General features: G+C 39.1%; 1 protein-coding gene across 1 annotated transcript in view; it reads right to left on the reverse strand.

The window, feature by feature from the left end:
• The window catches only part of fcho1 (FCH and mu domain containing endocytic adaptor 1), a 101,106-nt gene extending 92,534 nt beyond the window's left edge, over positions 1-8,572 (reverse strand). Inside the window, exon 1 of the mRNA XM_061883554.1 lies at positions 8,406-8,572. The gene's annotated coding sequence lies outside the window, so the exon portion shown is untranslated. The remainder of the gene's footprint in view (positions 1-8,405) is intronic.
• Between the last annotated feature and the right edge of the window lie 2,633 nt (positions 8,573-11,205).

Consider the following 11,205-nt stretch of genomic DNA (forward strand, 5'->3'; position numbering starts at 1 on the left):
ATTGTCCTGGGTTGAATGTACTTTTGTCAATGCAGCACTACAGCAGACCATGTGCCAAGGGGGCATCACTTGCATTGTAGCAGCGTCAGAACACAGTGCAAGTAGTGCCACAATAAACACGGAGGTCCATGCAACCACTCAGCGAATTAGTACTACGATTACACTAGTAGTCATTTATGCATTGACTCAATTTATTTCCATTGTTCATTGTTTTGTGGTCCCATAGTCCAAACATGCTGTTGAACCTTCAGTTTGTAGGTGCATTGAAACATGTATTCATACAAAATATTGTTCATTTTTATGAACACCCATTTAGGCAGCTCATGAGTTGGGCCTGGCTAGAGATGGGTACCAAATTTGGTACTTTTATAGGTACCTACCGAATCCCATCTGTACTTCCATGGATTCACGTAAAATCCAATGGTGCCATTTAGTATTTCCATACCTGCGTTGCTTGTGAGTCAGACACGGTTGCAGATTAAACATCGGCTTAAACACCTGGCGAGGAAACTATCACTTAAGGTTGAAGATATATGGACGACATACGATATAAATATTATACATTTGGCTAACAATAGCGATGTTAATACTATTGTCATTCCGTGACAATGCATGTTGATGACACCATCTAGCTGTGTCCCGCAAAAATTTGAGAGTGACAAGCCAACAAATGTGTCCTCATCACAAAATAGCATCTTCACTATGGGCTAACGTGCCTCCACAGTGCAAAGTCACTTCTAAGTCAGCAATCTTTGCCCATATTGCGGCAAATAAACTATGTTTCTTACAAGTATCACTGGAGAACGAGGAATACCTGCTACACTACACACCATAGGAGAATATCCTAACCACTAAACTAGACTAGAGCTCTTGAATGTAAACGAAGGTGGGTGGATAAGTACAAATATTGAGAGTTACGATAACTATATGGTGGATACTACAAACCCAAAACCAGTGAAGTTGGCACGTTGTGTAAATCGTGAAATAAAAACAGTATACAATCATTTGTAAATCCGTTTCAACTTATATTCAACTGAATACACTGCAAAGACAAGAAATGTAATGTTCGAACTGATAAACATTTTAATTTTGCAAATAAACATGAACAAAAAATTTAATGGCAGCAACACATGGTAAAAAAGTTGGCACAGGGGCATTTTCACCAGTTTGCTACATCACCGTTCCTTTTAACAACACTAAGTAAACATTTGGGAACTGAGGATACCAATTTTTTGAATCTGTTCCCATTGTTGCTTAATGTACAGCTTAAGTTGTTCAACAGTCCGGGGTCTCTGTTGTCGTATTTTATGCTCCATAACGCGCCACACATTTTCAAAGGGAAGCAGGTCTGGACTACAGGCAGGCCAGTCTAGTACCCGCACTCTTTTACCACAAAGCCACACTGCTGTAACAGATGCAGAATGTGGATTGGCATGGTCTTGCAGAAATAAGCAGGGGCGTCCATGAAAAAGACATTGCTTCACAACCTGTATGTACCTTTCAGCAGTAATGGTGCCTTCAAAGATGCGTAAGTCACCCATGCCTTGGGCACTAATACACCCCCATACCATCACAGATGCTGGCTTTTAAACTTTGCGCCTATAACAGGTTATTTTCCTCTTTGGTTTGGAGACAACGATATCCAGTTTCCAAAAACAATTCAAAATGTGACACGTCAGACCACAGAAAAACATTCCCACTTTGCATCAGTCCATCTTAGATAAGCTCGGGCCCATCGAAGCCGTTGGCGTTTCTAGGTGTTGTTGATTAATGGCTTTCGCTTTGCATAGTAGAGTTTTAACTTGCACTTACAGATGTAGCGACAAAATATAATTACTGTCAGTGGTTTTCTGAAATGTTCCCGAGCCCATGTGGTGATATCCTTGACACACTGATGTCAGTTTTTGATGCAGTACCGCCTGAGAGATCGAAAGTCACGGTCTTGCTGCTTACGTGCAGTGATTTCTCCATATTCTCTGAACCTTTTGATGATATTACGGACTGCAGATAAGTGAAATTCCTAAATTCCTTGCAATAACTCATTGAGAAATGTTGTTCTAAAACTGTTGGACAATTTCCTCACGCATTTGTTCACACAGTGGTGACCTTGGCCCCATCCTTGTTTGTGAATGACTGAGCATTTCATGGAAGCTGCTTTTATACCCAATCATGGCGCCCACCTGTTCCCAGTTAGCCGGTTCACCTGTGGGATGTTCCAAATAAGTGTTTGATGACCAATCCTCAACTTTCTCAGTCTTTTTTGCCACTTGTGCCAGCTTTTTTAAACATGTTGCAGGCATCAAATTCTATAATTTCAACAGCTCCAAATTTATTAAAAACTACAACTAAGATGCATGTTACAATCAAATGGCAAGTGTGTATGTAATGGGTATAATTACAGTATAAAGATTTTGTAGGGCACAACATAAGACAAAACTGGCACATCCAGTTTTGTGACATAGGCTACTTTGTAGCTAGGCAACACACCATACACTACTGCCATATAATGTCTTGGAATTGCAACCACTTGCAAAGTCTAGTGTATGTCACTTGCTAATGACGATCACAAACGCAATAAGAAAATACTGACAGTAGTGTAATTATAATTAGCTTATTAAAATTATATTGTTAAACAATTGACATATATTAACACACACAAAAGTACCGAAAATTGGTACTGTTCAGTACTAGTATCGATTCCCAGGTGCAGGGAATTGGTACCATATTGGTTCAAATGTGAAAGGTTCGATCCCCATCCTGTAGGCATTATTTAGTTGTCGCCTCTACTGGTTGCTACCATGTACGTAGTAAGTCCTTTATGACTTCACGATATAGCAAAATATACGGAATATCATTGTTGACATCAACAGAAAATCAACAAATGGACAATTTTTAATCATTCCCCGAAAAATATTATTATTTTGCAGTAACACTATATAAAACGGCAAAGTATTGAATACACCAGGGCAGGCCAATAAATTACCCAGAAACAGATCTAGGACCATGCTGCCTCAGGATACTTCCATCTGCAACGGAGCGGCACCTTGGCTGGGATCATTCACAGCCTCAGGTCATCATGGGGTTTCATGTGAGGTCTCAACAGTTTCTCTTCGCAATTTGTTAAGCAACTGCCTGATTTTGCCTGACTTTTCTCTGCGTTTTTATTGTTGATGTTATTGTTATTTGTTTTTAAGTACTGTATACACCAACCTGTCTGGGGGACTACAGGCAAAAATTTAGCTATTGGCTAAAACCTGACATATTTACATATTTATATGTTCATTAATATGTTCTGTTCCTATTATAAATAAAGACTATAATTGAGTTTTCGACATACAGTATGTAACAATTGATGTACAGTATGATGCAATACGTTTAAATATCTACAAAACTAGGATAGCTTACTTTTCAATTCGCTGTTTTACAAAGTCCTGCTTTCGGGTTTTGGCAATGATGACAGAATGTCTGGCAGCCCTTTCTCATTGGAGACTAATATATAATTAACACTTGTCATGGGCGCCGTATAACATTTGAAGGGAAGCCAGTGGGAAGGGAGCGTCGTAAAAAGATCTGAGGTCAAAGAGAACAGCCTTAAAGTGACAATGGATGTAGTCTCCTACTATGCATATTTTTGCTGTTTGTCTATTTAAAACCATTCAACAGGCGCCAGTCAATTGGTCCATTCTCTCACAAGTTTTTTTAACTGATATCGTTGGGCACCAGTTGAATGGCCCAAATAATGAAATAGAGAGGACCTAAAATGGAACCCTGAGGAACACCACTAGTATCACTAAAGAAGTTGAACGAATGACTAGTGCCTGCATCTGGAGTAAACAAGTTAGAGCAACATCTCCGTTACATAAATCACATTATGTAAATAATTGTGCAACTGCTAAAAAGGAGAGGACCTTGTCGTAGTTATATGTAAATTACATGTTTGGACCACAATGTTCTAATTTTGTTTTCAAAGTTAGAATGGCAATGCAAATATTTGCCAATGTGTTTAGAGTGGTCCAAGTATATACAACAAGAACACTCCAGTGTTTTTAGAAATGTTCTGCAAAAATGTTTGTTTTAAACTTAACTCGAGCGCCGACATGGTGCCAGTCGGATAGTCCTGACATACAGTATGCTTGATGGTCAAACTACAATTTGAACATTTCAATTTTAGGCACATACAGTAGTTTTGATAATGCACATCAAGGAACATCAGCACTTCAGGGTTCCAAGAGCATTATTGCAAACAAACTAGTAAAAAAATCAACGAAGAACCAGCCAACACCAGATGTGACTGTATGTTAAATTGTTAATGTAACATCGTATTTTACCGACAATAGAGAGCACCGGATTATAAGGCCGAGGAGCGGGTCTAGTCAAGTCTATTTTCATACAAAAGGCGCACAAATTATAGGGCGCATAAAAGGGATCTTTTTTTTTTTCTTAATTGAAAACACTTGTGGTTTACATAACATGCAATGGTGGTTATTTTACATTTCGGACTGCATTGTGCCAACTGTGAAATTTGGTGGAGGAGGAATTATGTTGTGGGGTTGTTTTTCAGGAGTTTGGCTTTGCCCCCTAGTTCCAGTGAAAGGAACTTTGAATGCTCCATCCATCCATCTTCTTCCGCTTATCTGAGGTTGGGTCGCGGGCGCAACAGCCTAAGCGGAAGAGCCCAGACTTCCCTCTACCCAGCCATTTTGTCCAGCACCTCCCGGGGCTCGAGAATACCAAAACATTTTCAACCATTCCATGGGATGGCACTTCCAAGTTCATATGTGAGTAAAAGTAGGTGGCCAAAAACGTTTGGCAATATAGTGTAGCTTCAACATGAGGACTACTTAAACCTCTGGCAGTCGAATTGGGGAAAATCGCATGGCAACGTCATCCCAACGCTCCAAATACAGAGTTGATCCAAAACATAAAAAACACACCACTATATTGGAAAATGCTGCAACCACATAAAACACTGCAAGATCTAAAATAAAATACCAAAAACACACAACCTCCAAAAACAACTTCATTAAACAAATGCTGCCAGTTCATTGAACAAAGTCAAAGTTAGCCAGGCTGCAAAGAGCCCAGACTTAAGCTGAGTAAAGTTGGCTGACTTTTGCCTTTGTTAAACACTTTCTGTCATAATAGTTCACAATATACAGCAAACCGTTTACGTAGCTTAGAATTAAAATTGTATATTTCATGCTATCTCTTGAAGAAGGAGTGATCCTGCTATATTTTCCTCAAGCTCAGACCTGGGCAAATTAAGGCCCGGGGTCCGCACGCGGCCCATTAAGCTTTTCAATCTGGCCCATCGGACATCACCCCAAAAATGTTTTCGATCTTTAAAATGGAAACTGTAGCTGCCATTATGATGTGCAGTGATGTTTTCTATTGACCGTAAGTCTTCAACTATACAAAGTCTTCAATGGTTGGAATCTGCACTTTTGCATGATATACTAAATACTATGGTAATCTAATTAGTAGGGATGCGGGAAAAAATCGATTCGAATTTGAATCGCGATTCTCACATTGTGCGATTCAGAATCGATTCTCATTTACACAGCAATACCATAACAATGCAATTCAATTCCAAAACCAAACCTGACCCAGCAACACTCAGAACTGCAATAAACAGAGCAATTGAGAGGAGACACAAACAGGACACAGAACAAACCAAAAGTAGTGAAACAAAAATTAATATTATCAAAAACAGTATAAATATTAGTTATAATTTCAGCATAGCAGTGATTAAAAATCCCTCATTGACATTATCATTAGACATTTATAAAAAAAAACAAAAAAAAACAATAGTGTCACAGTGGCTTACACTTGCATCGCATCTCAAAAGCTTGACAACACACTGTGTCCAATGTTCCTATGTATTGAATTAATAGCGAATCGTTTTGAATCGGAAAAATATAGTTTTTTAAATCGAAAAAATCCATTTATAATCGGATCGCGACCCCAAGAATCGATATTGAATCGAATCGTGGGAGACCTAAAGATTCGCAGCCCCACTAATTAGTTATTATGGTAATCTAAGACGAGGCACCAAGCAGTGTGGGCGGGGAACATTTCCACAGAGTGTTTCTAGAGCGGCCAGCCTGAAATGTGGGTGTCAGGGACAGACGCAGAAGAAGATTTCTATAACAAAGTTTTAAAGCTTAGTGAAATATCAGATTGTAGGTGGGTTTGTTTTTTTACTCTTTGTGTTCATATTCCGCTGTGTTTGTTGCATTTTTATTGCATTACTCTTGATTGTAAAATATGTTGATCGAGAGGGGGTGTGACGTTCATATGTTGTCAATATTCAGTGTTTTATCGTTCATAGTTAATATTGTAAATCCCACATTCTTTATTGTCATGTACATTCCACATTCATTATTGTCATGTACATTCTGGGTGTCTCATTCAGTAAAAACAAATTATAAATAAATGATAAATGGGTTGTACTTGTATAGCGCTTTTCTACCTTGAAGGTACTCAAAGCGCTTTGACACTACTTCCACATTTACCCATTCACACACACATTCACACACTGATGGAGGGAGCTGCCATGCAAGGCGCCAACCAGCACCCATCAGGAGCAAGGGTGAAGTGTCTTGCTCAGGACACAACAGACGTGACGAGGTTGGTACTAGGTGGGAATTGAACCAGGGATGCTCGGGTTGCGCACGGCCACTCTCCCCACTGCGCCACGCCGTCCCAAATTAAATTAAATTACATTTCATTTTTGAGGCGGTCTGTCATAACATTTTTAGTATTCAATTCGACATTATTGTGAGGTTTTGTATTAGTGTTCCTAAAAATAGATACACTGGCCCCAAGACACATTTTTTTCTCTAAATTTGGCCCCCTCAGTCAAAGTAATTGCCCAGGTCTGCTGAAACAGTTGTTTATGGCACCTTTTGGTGTGTTTTGGGCATTTTCAGCACTTATACTTTCCATTTTGTTTTGATCTTGCGGCATTTATGTATTTTTAGCAATTTCCCTATTGCATTTGTGTTAGTTTGCTACAGTGTTTTTTAGGTTTTGAATAATTCCTGGACGTTGCTTCGCGTTTGAACCTGTCGGCCATAGTAGAAGTCTCCTGAAACTTAAATTAAATCTTAAAGGCCTACTGAAACCCACTACTACCGACCATGCAGTCTGATAGTTTATATATCAATGATGAAATCTTAACATTGCAACACATGCCAATACGGCCAGTTTAGTTTACTAAATTACAATTTTAAATTTCTAGCGGAGTTTCCTGTTGAAAACGTCGCGGAATGATGATGCGTGTTTGTGACGTTATTGGTCAGAGGGGACATTTTAGCCTAGCACCACTTACGGCTAAAAGTCGTCTCTTTTTATCACATAAGTACATAGTAATTTGGACATCTGTGTTGCTGAATCTTTTGCAATTTGTTCAATTAATAATGGACACTATAAAGAAGAATGCTGTTGGTGGAAAGCGGTGGATTGCAGCTGCCTTTGTTTGTTGTGAAGCTTTAACACAGAGCGGTCAAGCAAACATGTTTCTCTATGTCAGCCAGCAAGTTTTTGGATGGGAAAATTGTGATATTAAGTCGGCTCTTACCGGAGATTTGAGTGGATTATGCGACCTCCTCCTGTAGCTGTGATATTGGCTCCTCTGAGAGACACTGGCGTTAACCGCAGCCCTCTGACTTTCAGGTATGACGTTATAATCTCACTAAAACACTATTAACACAATAAGCAGATAAGGGATTTTCCAGAATTATCCCAGTAAATGTGTCTAATAGCATTTGAATCGCTCCCACTGCCGTCGCCTGGAGCCGTCGCCTTTTTTTTTTTTCAAGCGCTTCACTCTAACTTTCCTCATCCACAAATCTTTCATCCTCGCTCAAATTAATGGGGAACTCGTCCCTTTCACGGTCCGAATTGCACTTGCTGCTGGTCGCTATGATTATAAACAGTGTGAGGAGCCCTACAACCCGTGACTTCACGCGCACTTCGGCTACTTCCGGTACAGGCAAGGCTTTTTTATTAGCGACCAAAAGTTACGAACTTTATCGTGGATGTTCTCTACTAAATCCTTTCAGCAAAAATATGGCAATATCGCGAAATGATTAAGTATGACACATAGAATGGACCTGCTATCCCTGTTTAAATAAGAAAATCTAATTTCAGTAGGCCTTTAAAACTGACATTAAATAAAGTAAATAAACATATGTATATTAAACATATAAACAATTATGTTGCATATTGTTGCCATTGAATACCGTATAGTGAATAAATCCGTCCATGTGAAGGACCCATTTGCTGCGTTAGCTTGTGTCAAACCACCGCGTTTATTAGCCGCACATGCATGATGCCGCACGCTGGCAATACGCGAGAAATTCATCAAAAGGTGTAAATTGTAAGAAAGGTTAATTTATGACCTGTGTAGATCCCTCCGTAGACGTTTATATGGCATTGTCCATGCCTGGTCTTCCGGCAGCCTCTGTCCAGCACTCCTAGGTCATTCTCGGCTGTCGGTTCCTTGTAGTAGAAATGCGCGAGGAAGCCTCCTGTGTCCTCGCCTGGTCACGCCCAGCTCAACGATGATTGGTGCGTTTGCCCGTCATTCATTGAGAAACCTGAAGTAGGCATAGCAACCAATGGGGGCGGGTTTTAGGAGTGTTTGCTAGTATTTTATTGGCTGATAGTTGACGGGGAAACTCCTCAAAATAAAAAACTGTATTTAACGAACCAGGCAGCTTCCGTTATTTACGCGACTTTTTCGGCCATTTAGCAACACGTGTTGTAGCCAATTAACTAAATTAAAATGTATCGTTCCACAAGTTATATTCGTTATTAAAGCTGTTCTTCTGTTTGTTTAAACACGTATATGATTGCTCTTATCGCATTGTCTACGCTGCAAGGCAGCATTACATTACGTCAATGACGTATATATGGATATATTCTTATCAATACACCCCTTAACCTGTACTTTTGTTGTACTTGTTTTCAATTAGTATTGTTACTTTGATATTTTTAAATGTTGAACACTATATATATATATATATATATATATATATATATATATATATATATATATATATATATATATATATATATATATATATATATGTATGTATATAAACACACCATGACATCCTAACTGCCGCTTAAACTCAACAGCACCTCCAAGCTGATAATGAGCGAAACTACATTAACATAAAACCAAGTTGGTTTATTATTTATTCCAGTGGTTCTCTAATGGGGTACGCGTACCCTGGGGGTAGTTGAAGGTATGCCAAGGGGTAGGTGAGATTAAAAAAAAAAAAAATCTAAAAATAGCAACAATTCCAAAATCCTTTATAAATATATTTATTGAATAATACTTCAACAAAATATGAATGTAAGTTCATAAACTTTAAAAAGAAATGCAACAATGCGATATTCAGTGTACAGCTAGATTTTTTTTGTGGACATGTTCCATAGATATTGCTGTTAAAGATTTCTTTTTTGGTGAAGAAATGCTTAGAATTACCGTATTTCCTTGAATTGCCGCCGGGGCGGTAATTAATTTAAAACCCCTTCTCACTCCTGCGCTTACCAAAGGCATGCGATAAAAGTAAGCATGTGTTAATTATTTTAAAACCTCTTTTCACTCCGGCACTTACCAAAGCTATGCAGTAAAAATTTGAGTCTGATGTAAGCTTGGACCTTAAATCCTACTGAATAGCTCTTAATCTTCTTCCCTTTATGCGATTTCAAATGACTGGTATTGAAATCAGCCTCCTCCATTTTGAAAATGATGAGAGGGGAAGTGTCACTCGTGACGTCAGGAGTTTGACCAGGCGGTAATACTAAGCAAGCGCTAATTATTTTGGGAAGACAGTTTGACCCGGCAGTAATTCAAGGCAGGCGCATACTATATGCCCTGCGGCAATTCAAGGAAATACGGTAAGTTCATGAATCCAGATGGATCTCTATTACAATCCCCAAAGAGGGCACTTTCAGTTGATGATTACTTCTATGTGTAGAAATCTTTATTTAAAATGGAAACGCTTGTTTATTTTTCAACAAGTTTTTAGTTATTTTTATATGTTTTTTCTAAATAGTTCCAGAAAGACCACTACAAATGGGCAATATTTTGCACTGTTATACAATTTAATAAATCAGAAACTGATGACATAGTGCTGTACTTGAGTTCTTTATCTGTGTTTTTCAACCAAAAATGCTTCGCTCTGATTAGGGGGTACTTGAATTAAAACAAATGTTCACAGGGGGTACATCACTGAAAAAGGTTGAGAACCACTGATTTATTCGGTCAGTGGTCCAAAAAATAAACAGCTTTTACATTTATTTTAGGCTGAAGTTGAGCACTTATTTCGCCTAACCCTATAAACAATCTCAAATACAGGATTGCTGAATTTCCCCCAGGGATCAATAAAGTACATTCTATTTTATTCTATTCTATTCTATAAGTTGAACGTCTCATTTAATTATTGCTCATATTTAAGGAGCACAACTAGCTGAGATAGGCGCCAGCGCCCCCCGCGACCCCGAAAGGGAATAAGCGGTAGAAAAAGGATGGATGAATGGATGGAACTATCCATCCATCCATTTCCTACCGCTTGTCCTTTTTGGGGTCGCGGAAGGTTGCTGGAGCCTATCTCAGCTGCAGTCGGACGGAAGGCGGTGTACACCCTGGACATGTCGCCATCTCATTGCAGGGCCAACACATATAGACAGACAACATTGACACAGTCGGGCCAACTAGTGCTGCCAATCAACTTATTGCATGTCTTTGGAAGTGGGAGGAAGCTGGAGTACCCGGAGGGAACCCACACAGTCACAGGGAGAACATGCAAACTCCACACAGAAAGATCCCGAGCCCAGGATTGAACCCAGGACTGCTCAGGACCTTTGTATTGTGAGGCAGATGCACTAACCCCTGTTCCACCGTGCTGCCCAGAGCACAACTAGTAGAAATGAAATTAAAGATATGATGTATGTTAATTTTGATGATGCAATCGTTAGAATACCATACTTGTCATGTGCTGTACTTACTGCAAATAAGCACTGACTTTCAATAAAGTTTACTCCTTTGCTTCTGGTTCATCAAGGTCAATGTTTTTTACGTTTTTAATTACAACTCTGACAAAAGACTGACCCCAACCACATGTCCAATCTGAAGGACACTGGATGATATAGTTGAATTTTGTTGAACCTTTTTCAATATATGTAAAA

The sequence above is a fragment of the Nerophis ophidion genome, linkage group LG22 (genome assembly GCF_033978795.1).
Source record: "Nerophis ophidion isolate RoL-2023_Sa linkage group LG22, RoL_Noph_v1.0, whole genome shotgun sequence".
Taxonomy (NCBI): domain Eukaryota; kingdom Metazoa; phylum Chordata; class Actinopteri; order Syngnathiformes; family Syngnathidae; genus Nerophis; species Nerophis ophidion.